A 13,344-nucleotide genomic window follows, 5' to 3' on the forward strand; every position below is an offset into this window, starting at 1 on the left:
CATCTGTTCCTTAGCAGGTCTTAAAATGAGGCAAATACAACCTCAGATGAGAAACAACACATGACATATTACACCGTGTCATGATTTATTTAACAAAAATAAAGCCAAAATGGAGAAGCCATGTGTGAAAAACTAAGTACATCTGTAAGAGACGTGTTCAGAGGTACGCAATGGAGACTGTTTTAAGGTGAAATTAAAATAAGGCTTTATTGCGCCTGTTGCTTTAAACACAGCAAACATGTAAATCAGCAAACAAAATCCGCTCCACTCTGGACTATATATACACTTGTGATCCAGTTCACTTTAACTGCGTGGTTAGCCCAGCGATTCACCAGCCCAAATCATAGACATTTATATATATATAGATAGACATAGATAATAGTCTTATAAGAAAAGTCTTATCTGTTAGCTGGGCTGCTGTAGGGAAAGCTTCTCTGCTCTCTTAGATCCTCACCCTTGTGTGCTAAGGCAATGTCAGACTCCAGGTTTAGAATCTTGTCCCCTTTGTCTTGTTGTCAGCTTGCCGCTCAAGACATCTGTCCTTCCTTGGTTCAGCCCAGTTGTGGACTAAGGAATCTCCCTTCCTGTCTCAGAGGCAGGCTTTTTCTAACACCTGTAATCAGCCAAGAGGTGTTAGTTAATTGCCTACCAGCAGTTAACCACCACACTGCTGGATTAGAGGCACATTTGTGAACAGGAATAAATCCCCTGTTACAACACCCTTACTGTTTCCATAGGAATTAAGATGCTAAATTGCAGATAGGTGTTGCTAACCAATTACCCTTGATTAATTGATCATCAGCAAGTGTGACCACCTCTATAAAACCCGAAGTTTTAGCAGTTTGCTGGTCTGGAGCATTCAGGTGTGTGTTAACACAATGCCAAGGAGGAAAGACATCAGCAATGATCTTAGAGAAGCAATTGTTGCTGCCCATCAATCTGGATAGGGTTATAAGGCCATTTCCAAACAATTTAATGTCCATCATTCTACAGTGAGAAAGATTATTCAAAAGTGGAAAACATTCAAGACAGTTGCCAATCTTCCCAGGAGTGGACGTCCCAGCAAATTCACCCCAAGGTCAGACCGTGCAATGCTCAGAGAAATTGAAAAAAAAAAAAACAAGAGTTGCATCTCAGACTCTACAGGCCTCAGTTAGCATGTTAAATGTTAAAGTTCATGACAGTACAATTAGAAAAAGACTGAACAAGTATGGTTTGTTTGGAAGGGTTGCCAGGAGAAAGCCTCTTCTCTCTAAAAAGAACATGGCAGCACGGCTTAGGTTTGCAAAGTTGCATCTGAACAAACCACAAGACTTCTGGAACAATGTCCTTTGGACAGACGAGACCAAAGTGGAGATGTTTGGCCATAATGCACCGCGCCACGTTTGGTGAAAACCAAACACAGCATATCAGCACAAACACTTCATACCAACTGTCAAGCACGGTGGTGGAGGGGTGATGATTTGAGCCACAGGACCTGGGAACCTTGTGAGAGACTGATAAAGTCATACAGAAAACGATTACTTCAAGTTATTGCTGCTAAAGGTGGTTCTACAAGCTATTGAAACATAAGGTGTACTTAGTTTTTCACACATGGCTTCTCCATTTTGGCTTTATTTTTGTTAAATAAATCATGACACAGTGTAATATGTCTAATTTTAAGACCTGCTAAGGAACAGATGATTGTAATTATGTCCTGATACTAGTATGTAAAACCATAGAATTCAAAGAGGGTGTACTTTTCTTTTTCACACCACTGTAGTCTGCAACCTGTGCTATAAATGTGGTAATTCCTTTAAAGATTGCCCAGAAGCCGAGCACAACCCTTATAGGCAGAAGGAAATGTCTAGTGTACAGAATACAGCATCTCATAGTGATGAAGAGAATAAACCAGAGTCACCAGGAAGTCTGAACTTACACCTATAGGAGACATTTTGGGGTCTATGGGTCTGAAATATACACCCCGCCCCAAAGAGAGTCAGATGGAGAACACAGGAGTGATCTGAGTGTTGCACCAGACACAAAGGCAATGAACCTCGCAAATATGGCGGTGAACCTTGCAAAGATGGCGATGATGAATGGGCAAAAAATAAAAAGGTAAAACAAGACTGACCAAACCAGCTCATCTGGAATGAAAACTACAGAAACTGGAGATAAAGAAACTGTCTCAGAAGAGACCTCGCTGCAAAATACATTTGAGATATTAGAGGAAAACAGTTTGGGTGAAAAGATGGATGACGTAGACCCCAATATGTCGGACAGTCAGACCCCGCAGCAGTCTGGATCTATTCAAGACATTGAGATGGCCGGACCATCAAATAAAAGAAATCTGCCATCAGAGAGTCCCCCCGGGAGAAAGCGTACGGCCAAGAAGAATAGTGTTAATAAAAAGAAAGAAAGAAAATGAGGATTGATTCACTAAATATGCCAAAGTGCCTCGTTCCGCTGAAAGTGGCAACTATTAATGTGAATAGTATTAAGACAAAAAGACCCGGACTGAAGCCTTTTCTATTCTAAAGGCCTTTAATAATGAGGTTTTCTTTTTGCAGGAAACTCGCTTGACCACTACAAGTGACGTTTTTGTGTGTAGAAGGGACTGGGTTTGGGGCCCCTCTTTCTTGTCCTTTGGACCAGATAAATGTGATGGTGTAGGCATTGTTTTCAAAGGGATTTCCTTTATATGCAACAAATTAGTCGACATACAGATGCAGTGGCCATAATTTTACGAAATCACGCGGTTTATACCTCGGAATACCCATGTGATGGCGCGGGATTACTTCCAACCATACCGCCTAAAGACGCGAGTGCAGAAAATGGCATTTTAGTGTTCTGGCTTATAAACACCTGAAATTGACACAGTAGCACAGTGACACAGTAGGACAGTAGCACAGTGACACAGTAGGACAGTAGCACAGTGACACAGTAGGACAGTAGCACAGTGACACAGTAGGACAGTAGCACAGTGACACAGTAGGACAGTAGCACAGTGACACAGTAGGACAGTAGCACAGTGACACTGTAGGACAGTAGCACAGTGACACAGTAGGACAGTAGCACAGTGACACTGTAGGACAGTAGCACAGTGACACAGTAGGACAGTAGCACAGTGACACTGTAGGACAGTAGCACAGTGACACTGTAGGACAGTAGCACAGTGACACAGTAGGACAGTAGCACAGTGACACTGTACTGCACCGACACACTTTATTCGAGCAAATACCCAGTATGTACCTGGCAGATACCTGGAATGCGCCGCTCCTCACCTCTGACAAGCCCCGTTGCGTTTGCCTTCCCAGCCTGGGTTCATGCCCGGCTGACGGGCGGCTGATCTGTTAAATGATAATGATTAGGATTTAATAGACTGCAATGCTTCGTGTGTCTACCAGATGGCATAAATTCATGAATTGTAATGCAGTATATATATATATACTGTGCAGTATTGCAGCCAGCGGGAATAAAATGCTTCAATCCCTGCCTGGAAAATAACCCAATGCACTCGGGCAGAAAACAGTCACAAACCTCAATACACCCGGGTATACCCGAATTCGTGGGACTAGCCGAGCTCGAATAAAGTGTGTCGCCAGTGTAGGACAGTAGCACAGTAGGACAGTAGCACAGTGACACAGTAGGACAGTAGCACAGTGACACAGTAGGACAGTAGCACAGTGACACAGTAGGACAGTAGCACAGTGACACAGTAGGACAGTAGCACAGTGACACAGTAGGACAGTAGCACAGTGACACAGTAGGACAGTAGCACAGTGACACAGTAGGACAGTAGCACAGTGACACAGTAGGACAGTAGCACAGTGACACTGTAGGACAGTAGCACAGTGACACTGTAGGACAGTAGCACAGTGACACTGTAGGACAGTAGCACAGTGACACAGTAGGACAGTAGCACAGTGACACAGTAGGACAGTAGCACAGTGACACAGTAGGACAGTAGCACAGTGACACAGTAGGACAGTAGCACAGTGACACAGTAGGACAGTAGCACAGTGACACAGTAGGACAGTAGCACAGTGACACTGTAGGACAGTAGCACAGTGACACTGTAGGACAGTAGCACAGTGACACAGTAGGACAGTAGCACAGTGACACTGTAGGACAGTAGCACAGTGACACAGTAGGACAGTAGCACAGTGACACTGTAGGACAGTAGCACAGTGACACAGTAGGACAGTAGCACAGTGACACAGTAGGACAGTAGCACAGTGACACAGTAGGACAGTAGCACAGTGACACAGTAGGACAGTAGCACAGTGACACAGTAGGACAGTAGCACAGTGACACAGTGACACAGTAGCACAGTGACACAGTAGGACAGTAGCACAGTGACACAGTAGGACAGTAGGACAGTAGCACAGTGACACAGTAGGACAGTAGCACAGTGACACAGTAGGACAGTAGCACAGTGACACAGTAGGACAGTAGCACAGTGATACAGTAGGACAGTAGCACAGTGACACAGTAGGACAGTAGCACAGTGACACAGTAGGGCAGTAGCACAGTGACACAGTAGGACAGTAGCACAGTGACACAGTAGGGCAGTAGCACAGTGACACAGTAGGACAGTAGCACAGTAGCACAGTGACACAGTAGCACAGTGACACAGTAGGACAGTAGCACAGTGACACAGTAGGGCAGTAGCACAGTGACACAGTAGGACAGTAGCACAGTGACACAGTAGGACAGTAGCACAGTAGCACAGTGACACAGTAGCACAGTGACACAGTAGGACAGTAGCACAGTGACACAGTAGGACAGTAGCACAGTGACACAGTAGGACAGTAGCACAGTGACACAGTAGGACAGTAGCACAGTAGCACAGTGACACAGTAGCACAGTGACACAGTAGGACAGTAGCACAGTGACACAGTAGGACAGTAGCACAGTGACACAGTAGGACAGTAGCACAGTGACACAGTAGGACAGTAGCACAGTGACACAGTAGGACAGTAGCACAGTGACACAGTAGGACAGTAGCACAGTGACACAGTAGGACAGTAGCACAGTACTGTACACACTGCAATTCATTCATTTCATTTAATTGCATACAATCCATAAAATTCAAACAAAGCAGCCGCGATAAACGCGCGTGCCTGGGGCGATTGGCGGCGTTCATGCCGCATGGAGTACAGCAGCGCACACGAAAACGGCGCCGCGATGCCTTAAAATAACGGCCGCTGCATCTGTAATGCCTGGAAGGTGTCTTTTGTTAGATGTTAAAATTTAAGCTGTTGATTACAGACTAATTAACATTTATGGTCCTCAAAGAAGAACTGAAAGAAAAGACTTGTTTTCTTTAATAAAGCCGTATTTACATACCGCAAAAATGGTCATTTTTGGCAGGTATTTTAATTGTCATATGTTCAGGATAGAGGGAAAAGCAGGGACTGTGGGGATTTCACACCTGATATTTTTGAGCGGTGTAAAGAAAGGAAACAGAAGAGGGCGTTATACGAGTTATGGGATGAAAGGCTAAAGAAAGGAAACAGAAGAGGGCGTTATACGAGTTATGGGATGAAAGGCTAAAGAAAGGAAACAGAAGAGGGCGTTATACGAGTTATGGGATGAAAGGCTAAAGAAAGGAAACAGAAGAGGGCGTTATACGAGTTATGGGATGAAAGGCTAAAGAAAGGAAACAGAAGAGGGCGTTATACGAGTTATGGGATGAAAGGCTAAAGAAAGGAAACAGAAGAGGGCTTTATACGAGTTATGGGATGAAAGGCTAAAGAAAGGAAACAGAAGAGGGCGTTATACGAGTTATGGGATGAAAGGCTAAAGAAAGGAAACAGAAGAGGGCGTTATACGAGTTATGGGATGAAAGGCTAAAGAAAGGAAACAGAAGAGGGCTTTATACGAGTTATGGGATGAAAGGCTAAAGAAAGGAAACAGAAGAGGGCGTTATACGAGTTATGGGATGAAAGGCTAAAGAAAGGAAACAGAAGAGGGCTTTATACGAGTTATGGGATGAAAGGCTAAAGAAAGGAAACAGAAGAGGGCGTTATACGAGTTATGGGATGAAAGGCTAAAGAAAGGAAACAGAAGAGGGCTTTATACGAGTTACACTGGCGACACACTTTATTCGAGCTCGGCTAGTCCCACGAATTCGGGTATACCCGGGTGTATTGAGGTTTGTGACTGTTTTCTGCCCGAGTGCATTGAGGTATTTTCCAGGCAGGGATTGAAGCATTTTATTCCCGCTGGCTGCAATACTGCACAGTATATATATATATACTGCATTACAATTCATGAATTTATGCCATCTGGTAGACACGCGAAGCATTGCAGCCTATTAAATCCTAATCATTATCATTTAACAGATCAGCCGCCCGTCAGCCAGGCATGAACCCAGGCTGGGAAGGCAAACGCAACGGGGCTTGTCAGAGGTGAGGAGCGGCGCATTCCAGGTATCTGCCAGGTACATACTGGGTATTTGCTCGAATAAAGTGTGTCGGTGCAGTATGGGATGAAAGGCAGGATTCTGTCACACACCGAATTTACACCACTCCGGGGTTAACCCGGAGACTACAGGTTTTGGCCACGTATCTCCGGCCTACGAGTTTACTTGGTAACCTTCTGGGTGGTGGCAACCCTGGGCGGGGGGTAATGGCAGCGGCAACGTCTCCCGGCATCTCCCCCTGTAATTACTTGCAATATGGCTGCACGGTGTCAAATGGCGCCATGTTCCCATGTCAGCGGGAACGCCCCATGACGTAACAGCATCACGTGACATCAATTGCCATGACAACGAGACATCACGACGTCATGCAACGCCACGTTGTCATGGAAACTTGACGCTGTGTGGCGTTGTGATATCACTTAGCGTCCTGTTGTCATGGCAACACCGCGTCATTTGAAGCTGTGCAGCCATATTGAAGAGAGTTGCAGGGGGAAGATGCCGGGAAGACGCCAGAGGTAAGAGCTATATTTAAAATAAATAAATATCTCTGGGTTGGTTTCAGTCGAAGGTGGCAACTCTAGTCACAGATCCTGAGAAATGACTTGACTTGGTGACGTCTTTCTATGAGAACCTATTCATATAACATCCTCGTAGTCTCTGTCCATATTTGTTACGGTCGCGTACGTCGTCGTGTAGTGTCCAGGAGACAGACCCGCTAGGCAGAGGTGGAGAGTACAGACCGTAAGGGCTGGAGAAGGCAGAGCAGTAGGGGTCACAGTTCCGATGACGTCAACAATAGGCAAAGAGCAAGACAGGCAGGACAAGGCTTCCAGCAGGGGATAAGGTTAGCAGAACCTTGCACAGGCAAGGAGGAGTGGGGAATGAAGCCTTATAAAGGGAGCAGGCAGGTGCAGGCAATGATTCCAGACTGAGGCTGGCTTCCTGTCTCAACGGCCATGTTAGTGGGGGCAGACATCCTGCCTTCGGTGGCCATGTTGGGAGGTGCTATATGGATCCGGAATGAGGCTGACTTCCTGTCTCAGCGGCCATATTGGTAGAGGCAGATGTCCTGCCTCGGTGGCCATGTTGGTAGATCCTTATAATATTAACTTTACTGTATAAAAAAGGTGATAGTAGAGATATAAAAAAAACTGATGCCCAATAGTGTTATTGAATACAGATTATAAAAATCTAGCAAAAATTTTGTGTAACAGGTTGGGATCTGTAGCGGAAATGCTCAGAAGTACCAGCCAGTCCTTTGGGATCCAAGGAAGGAAGATCGCCAACTCTCTTATACGTGTTAAGAGAGATATTGGAAAGGGCAAAAAGTGGGGCCTTAGAAGGTTACTTTGTTAACCTAGATCAGGAGAAGGCCTTTGATAGAGTCAACAATTTGTATCTTTTTACTGTGTTGAAGACTTATGGTTTGCCAACGCAGTTCATATCATGGTTGAAAACGCTATATGACAAAGCTGAGGGGAAATCAATTGCCAATGGCTGGATTGGATCGTGCTTTCGTATTATATCAGGAGCACGTCAAGGATGTTCACTCAGCCCCTTACTAAAGTGTTTGCTATTGTAACTGTCAGGTTCTTCCTGACATCATAGTCTGCAGTACCCACCAGGACTGCTGCTGCTCTTGCTAGCTCTCTCAAAGAACCTTCCAGACTCTGAAACCTGGCACCTCTGCACCTGTGTTTGATCTCTCAGCCTGCCTTTATAAAGTTCCCCTTCTTATATCTCAGTGCCTGTTTATACTGGTTCCTCCACACCTGCTAGGTTCCTGTGTCCACTGCTGCTGCTGTAGCTGTTTGCTGTTGCCCAGTCCTGCTCCCTAGTCCCAATCCTGCTCCCTAGTCCAAGTCCTGTTCCCTAGTACCAGTTCTGTTCCTGCCTCCTCGCTGCTTACCTTTGCATGTGACCCTGACCACGCTACCTGCTGCCTGTGACCCTGACCACGCTACCTCCTGCCTGGCTCTGACCTCTGCCTGTGACCCTGACTACGCTACTTGCCGCCTGCCTCCGACCTTCACCTGTGACCCCGACGAGCCCAGCCTGCTCCCTGCTGTTCCTGCCACTGGGATCCACTCCTGCCGCAGATCTCTCCTTGACAGTAATGTTGCTGACTGCAAACAGGATACGGACCCGCATGCAAGAGGTAGGGATTAATACACCGACATTGGCCTGGGATCAGAGGCCTGGGATGCAAGCGTAGTCAGGTCCGGTTCTGGGGTCGAGGCACGTGGCAGGCAGGGGTAGCTGGGTCCGGTTCCGGAGTCGAGGCAGGCACCAGGCAGGGGTAGTCAGTTCTGGGGTCAAGGCAGGCAGGGGTAGTCAGGTCCAAGCAGAAGTTCAAACACAGACAGGCAATCCCAGGAACATAGGCAGAGCTCAAGCAGGAACAGGGAACAGAGTACTTTGAATGAGCAAAGATAGGGAGCAACTGTCTGCTACTAAAGGCCAGAAGCAACTGCAGGCAATAGAGGAACAGAGAGAGGCTGACTTCCTGTCAGCAGCCATCTTAGGTGGGGCAATATATGACTGGGTCCGATGGCCTCCGGTGTTTATCCGCTCATTTTTTTTGTTTCTCGGTAGCCGAGCGAAGAGTAGCCTGAATCCCCTTCCAAAGGTCCTGTAAATTCTGTGCCCTGGTATCAGCTGCTGGAACACCCACTGCTGGGGAGTGGAGGGGAAGGGTAAGGGGATGATAACCCAATGCTGCGAAGACGGGAGAACAGCCCAGAGAGTCACGTGATAGGCAGATGCAGGCAAACTCCGCCAGTAGCAGTCCCTATTCTGAGGCCAGAGTCACGTGTGGTACAGTATGAATAGCCCAGATAGCTTCAACCCATTCCTGTTACAAGCACAACAAGTACTTTGTCTTTTCTTACTTTATTGGGGAAAGCGTAGATACACAAAGGCACTTGTGGATGATGGTGTTGTGAGAGAATGTCTCTATAGGGAATGTGCTTGATAGTGGGGAAAGGTGAAAATGATGAGGCCTTGCCAGTAGAGGGGTAACAGGAACGTACTCACTCAGCCAATGTTGGAAGTAAAAGGAAGTGTGAGGGAACCTGGGTAGCAGGAATAGTCTGGGGACAGACTATCTGTCAGCAAGGCAGAGGGGGAGGCAGACTAGCCCATTCTGAGAGAAAGGCTGAGGTTGCTATAGCAACTCACTGGCTATGACTGTGTAAACAACATGTGTATCAAAAATGTTGCCTTTTCACATGCAGCAAGCCAGGTCGCAGCCCCATCCTAGCGTTTCCCTCACGCTTGTGCTACCAGGCAAGGTCCCTATCTATGGGGGTCCCTGCAGCAGGCAGTTGCTCTGTCTTTGCTCGTGCAAAGTTCTCTGTTCCCTGTTCCTGCTCGAGCTCCGTCTTTGCTGCTGTGACTGCCTGCCTGTGTTTGAACTTCTGCTTAGACATGACTACCCCTGCCTGCCACGACCTCAGAACTGGACCAGGATCCAAGGCCAAGGTCGGTGTACTACTCACTACCCTTGCAAATGCCATCGGGTGGAAACTTTTTACTGCCTATTTCCATCTATTTAAGTTTCGTATTTCCCCCGCCTGAGAAAGCTGTAGTTTCTTTAATTATTTCGTTTTTTTCAGTTCTTGTGGGGAAACAGAATCAATTTAGTGCGCAGACGCATCCCTTGCAGGCCTAGAAATAAGGGAGGTCTTAATATGGTGAACCCAGAGTTATTTTTTTGTTTGTTTCAATTTTTTTATTGGGTGTTTTACCAAAGGAGAACATCGCAATATCAGGGGCATTTTTGGGGAAAAGGTACATATGAGTCTCAGGAAAGGTTTACCAGAAAATCATAAAAATAAAAACCTTACGGCTTACGGAAGCAAATCGTGACTGGCGTTCTCCCTGCGAAACCTCACATGGTTTTGGTTTTGCCAGGAGGAACATCAGCGGATCCAGGCGGATCTCCTCCATCAGGCCTCGGACCATGCTCCAGAATGTCTGGGCCCGACAGAGTTATTTCTTAATGTAATATTCCTGTGTTTTAATTTTATGGGGATTTTCTCACAAAGTATATGGAGGAATTATTTTAAGGAGTGGTTGTCACCTTTGTTTGACAAATGGTTTGAGGGGGGAAATATCAAAAGAATGACTCAAAATATTGGATATTTACCGCCATATATTATTCGGGTGGTTAAAGTTTTTAGAAAATTACAAATAACTAGGACTGACATTGAAGAGCTGTCAAGGAAGCAGCTCTATAAAAGTATTCTAGAGAGAACACCCTCTATAAGCCTGGATCTAAGACAATGTCCTGAGACCAGCCATGATGTGGTATTAAAGCAACTCGCTGATCCCAGATTACCGCAGAAAATGAGCGATGTCTCGTGGTTATTATTTCATAGTAAAATGTATGTCAGGCAGAATTTTAAATACAGGAATGTTGATGACAGGAATTGACAGAAAACTGTAATGTTTTAGAAATCATGGAGCACTTTTTATTGGAATGTCCATTTTCTATATTTTTATGGGAAAAAATTGCAAGTCACCTAAAAATCCCTATTTTGTCCAAACAGAGCTACCCCCAAGTAGCATACGGACTGTTTCCGGAAACCCAGAAGCAGCATCACAATAGAACCCTGTGGCTGATTAACGTGATATCAATATACCATTTATGGAACGCCAGATGTGTGGTATCGCTAAAAAAGTGTCTGATGCCGCAGAAATAATTCACATTGTGTTGGATATAAAGAGCGTTCAGCAGACGAAATCTGAGAGGTGGGAGAGAGATGTGTTTAAATCTCTTTGGAAGGGAATCTCTGTAATGTAATGTGTATGTGATTCTCTGGATGTTATTCTGTAAGTATTGTGTGTATTTGTAAATAATTGTATTTTGTATTTAAATAAAAAAAAGATTCCCCACACACAAAGGGGCAGTAGTAGTGCAAGCCTCCCCCTCACACACACAGGGGGGGGGGGTTATATGGGGTAATAGGAGGAGTTATAGGGAGAGGTTATATGGGGTAACAGGAGGAGTTATAGGGAGCGGTTATATGGGGCAATAGGAGGAGTTATAGGGAGCGGTTATATGGGGTAATAGGAGGAGTTATAGGGAGCGGTTATATGGGGTAATAGGAGGAGTTATAGGGAGGGGTTATATGGGGTAATATGAGGAGTTATAGGGAGCGGTTATATAGGGTAATAGAAGGAGTTATAGTGAGCGGTTATATGGGGTAATAGGAGTTAAAGGGAGCGGTTATATGGGGCAGTTGGAGGAGTTATAGGGAGAGGTTATATGGGGTAATAGGAGTTATAGGGAGAGCTTATATGGGGTAATAGGAGGAGTTATAAGGAGGGGTTATATGGGGCAATAGGAGGAGTTTAGGGTGCTGTTATATGGGGTAATAGGAGGAGTTTAGGGTGCTGTTATATGGGGTAATAGGAGTGTGACGGGGAAGAAAGGGTTAATACCTGATTTGCTATGCATTACTATTGTTGCCCTGTCCCCGCCATTTTTATTCCCCATGTGCAGGCCATTCCCTGTCTGCGTGGGTAAAAGACAAGATGCATTGCTTGCCATACCCTCTAACCAACACATGGTAGAAGATCTTAAATGTAAGGCAGGAGGTATTTTTTTGTAAGTCCAAGCAGGAATTACTTGGACATCCAGCTGTGATATGGGTGAATGAGCTTCGGTATTTTTATGACCAAGCCTCAAAGGGCGGTAGTTATTTTTATGATGGAGCCTCAAAGAGATCGAGCTGATTAGCATCTTCCTGTCTAAAACAGTGTCAGTTATGAAAAGACCCAGCTGACCCATAATGTATACAAAACTGACACACTGATGCACAGCAGATGTCAGGCTAGTGACCCCTCCGGGTCAAAAATCAGACTTAGTGGTGCCAAGAAATAGGTGTACCCCATGTATGCTAAGTGGCATGGGCGTCAACCTGACCCATGCGCCCTGCCCACCGGACAGCCCTTTTGACCGGTCTTATGAACTGTGGGTCACTTGGCTATTCGTGGGGTTTTTTGTTCCCATGAGGGGATTAGATCCACATGTTAAAGATAGCTTTGGGCGGTCTATAACTGTGGCTTCCCAAGGGTCCCCAGTGTGATTCCTGAATTTTAATCCATGATGTAAAGATGCAAGACTTTGTTCCAGTACAGCAGCAACCCGTCCAGGAGGGAAGGTTTTAACAACCACATAACCACAGGACTTATAAACCAAGGCTGCATTTCTTGCACTGGCAAGCAAAGGACAATTTCTTTCGTTCCAAGGACAATTTCTTTCGTTGCCTGATCACAGTGAGTGTTGTTTTAAGTGTATTCTGCAGATGTCGTGTGTTTGTCTATTAAGGAAATAAATCACAATTTATTTTGCAACTTGTTCTGTTCAATCAAGTACCCAGAAATGTAAATGTGTTGATAAAAGTTGGTGTCATCGTGACAAGGAGGAGTTTAGGGTGCTGTTATATGGGTTAATAGGAGGAGTTATGAGGGGTTATATGGGGCAATAGGATGAGTTTAGGGTGCTGTTATATAGGGTAATAGAAGGAGTTTAGGGAGCTGTTATATGGGGTAAAAGGAGAAGTTATAAGGAGGGGTTATATGGGGCAATAGGAGGAGTTTATGGTGCTGTTATATGGGGTTATAGGAGGAGTTTAGGGTGCTGTTATATGGGGTAATAGGAGGAGTTTAGGGTGCTGTTATATGGGGTAATAGGAGAAGTTATAAGGAGGGGTTATATGGGGCAATAGGATGAGTTTAGGGTGCTGTTATATGGGGCAATAGGAGGAGTTTAAGGTGCTGTTATATGGGGCAATAGGAGGAGTTTAGGGTGCTGTTATATGGGGCAATAGGATGAGTTTAGGGTGCTGTTATATTTATTTATAAAATATTTTACCAGGAAGTAATACATTGAGAGTTACCTCTCGTTTTCAAGTATGTCCTGGGCA

General features: G+C 45.4%; 1 protein-coding gene across 2 annotated transcripts in view; it reads right to left on the reverse strand.

Moving 5' to 3' along the window:
* Positions 1-13,344, reverse strand: part of LOC142494786 (SH3 and multiple ankyrin repeat domains protein 3-like) — a 156,379-nt gene that overhangs the window by 107,910 nt on the left and 35,125 nt on the right. The window lies entirely within an intron of this gene.

This window comes from Ascaphus truei, chromosome 5, assembly GCF_040206685.1.
Source record: "Ascaphus truei isolate aAscTru1 chromosome 5, aAscTru1.hap1, whole genome shotgun sequence".
Taxonomy (NCBI): Eukaryota; Metazoa; Chordata; class Amphibia; order Anura; family Ascaphidae; genus Ascaphus; species Ascaphus truei.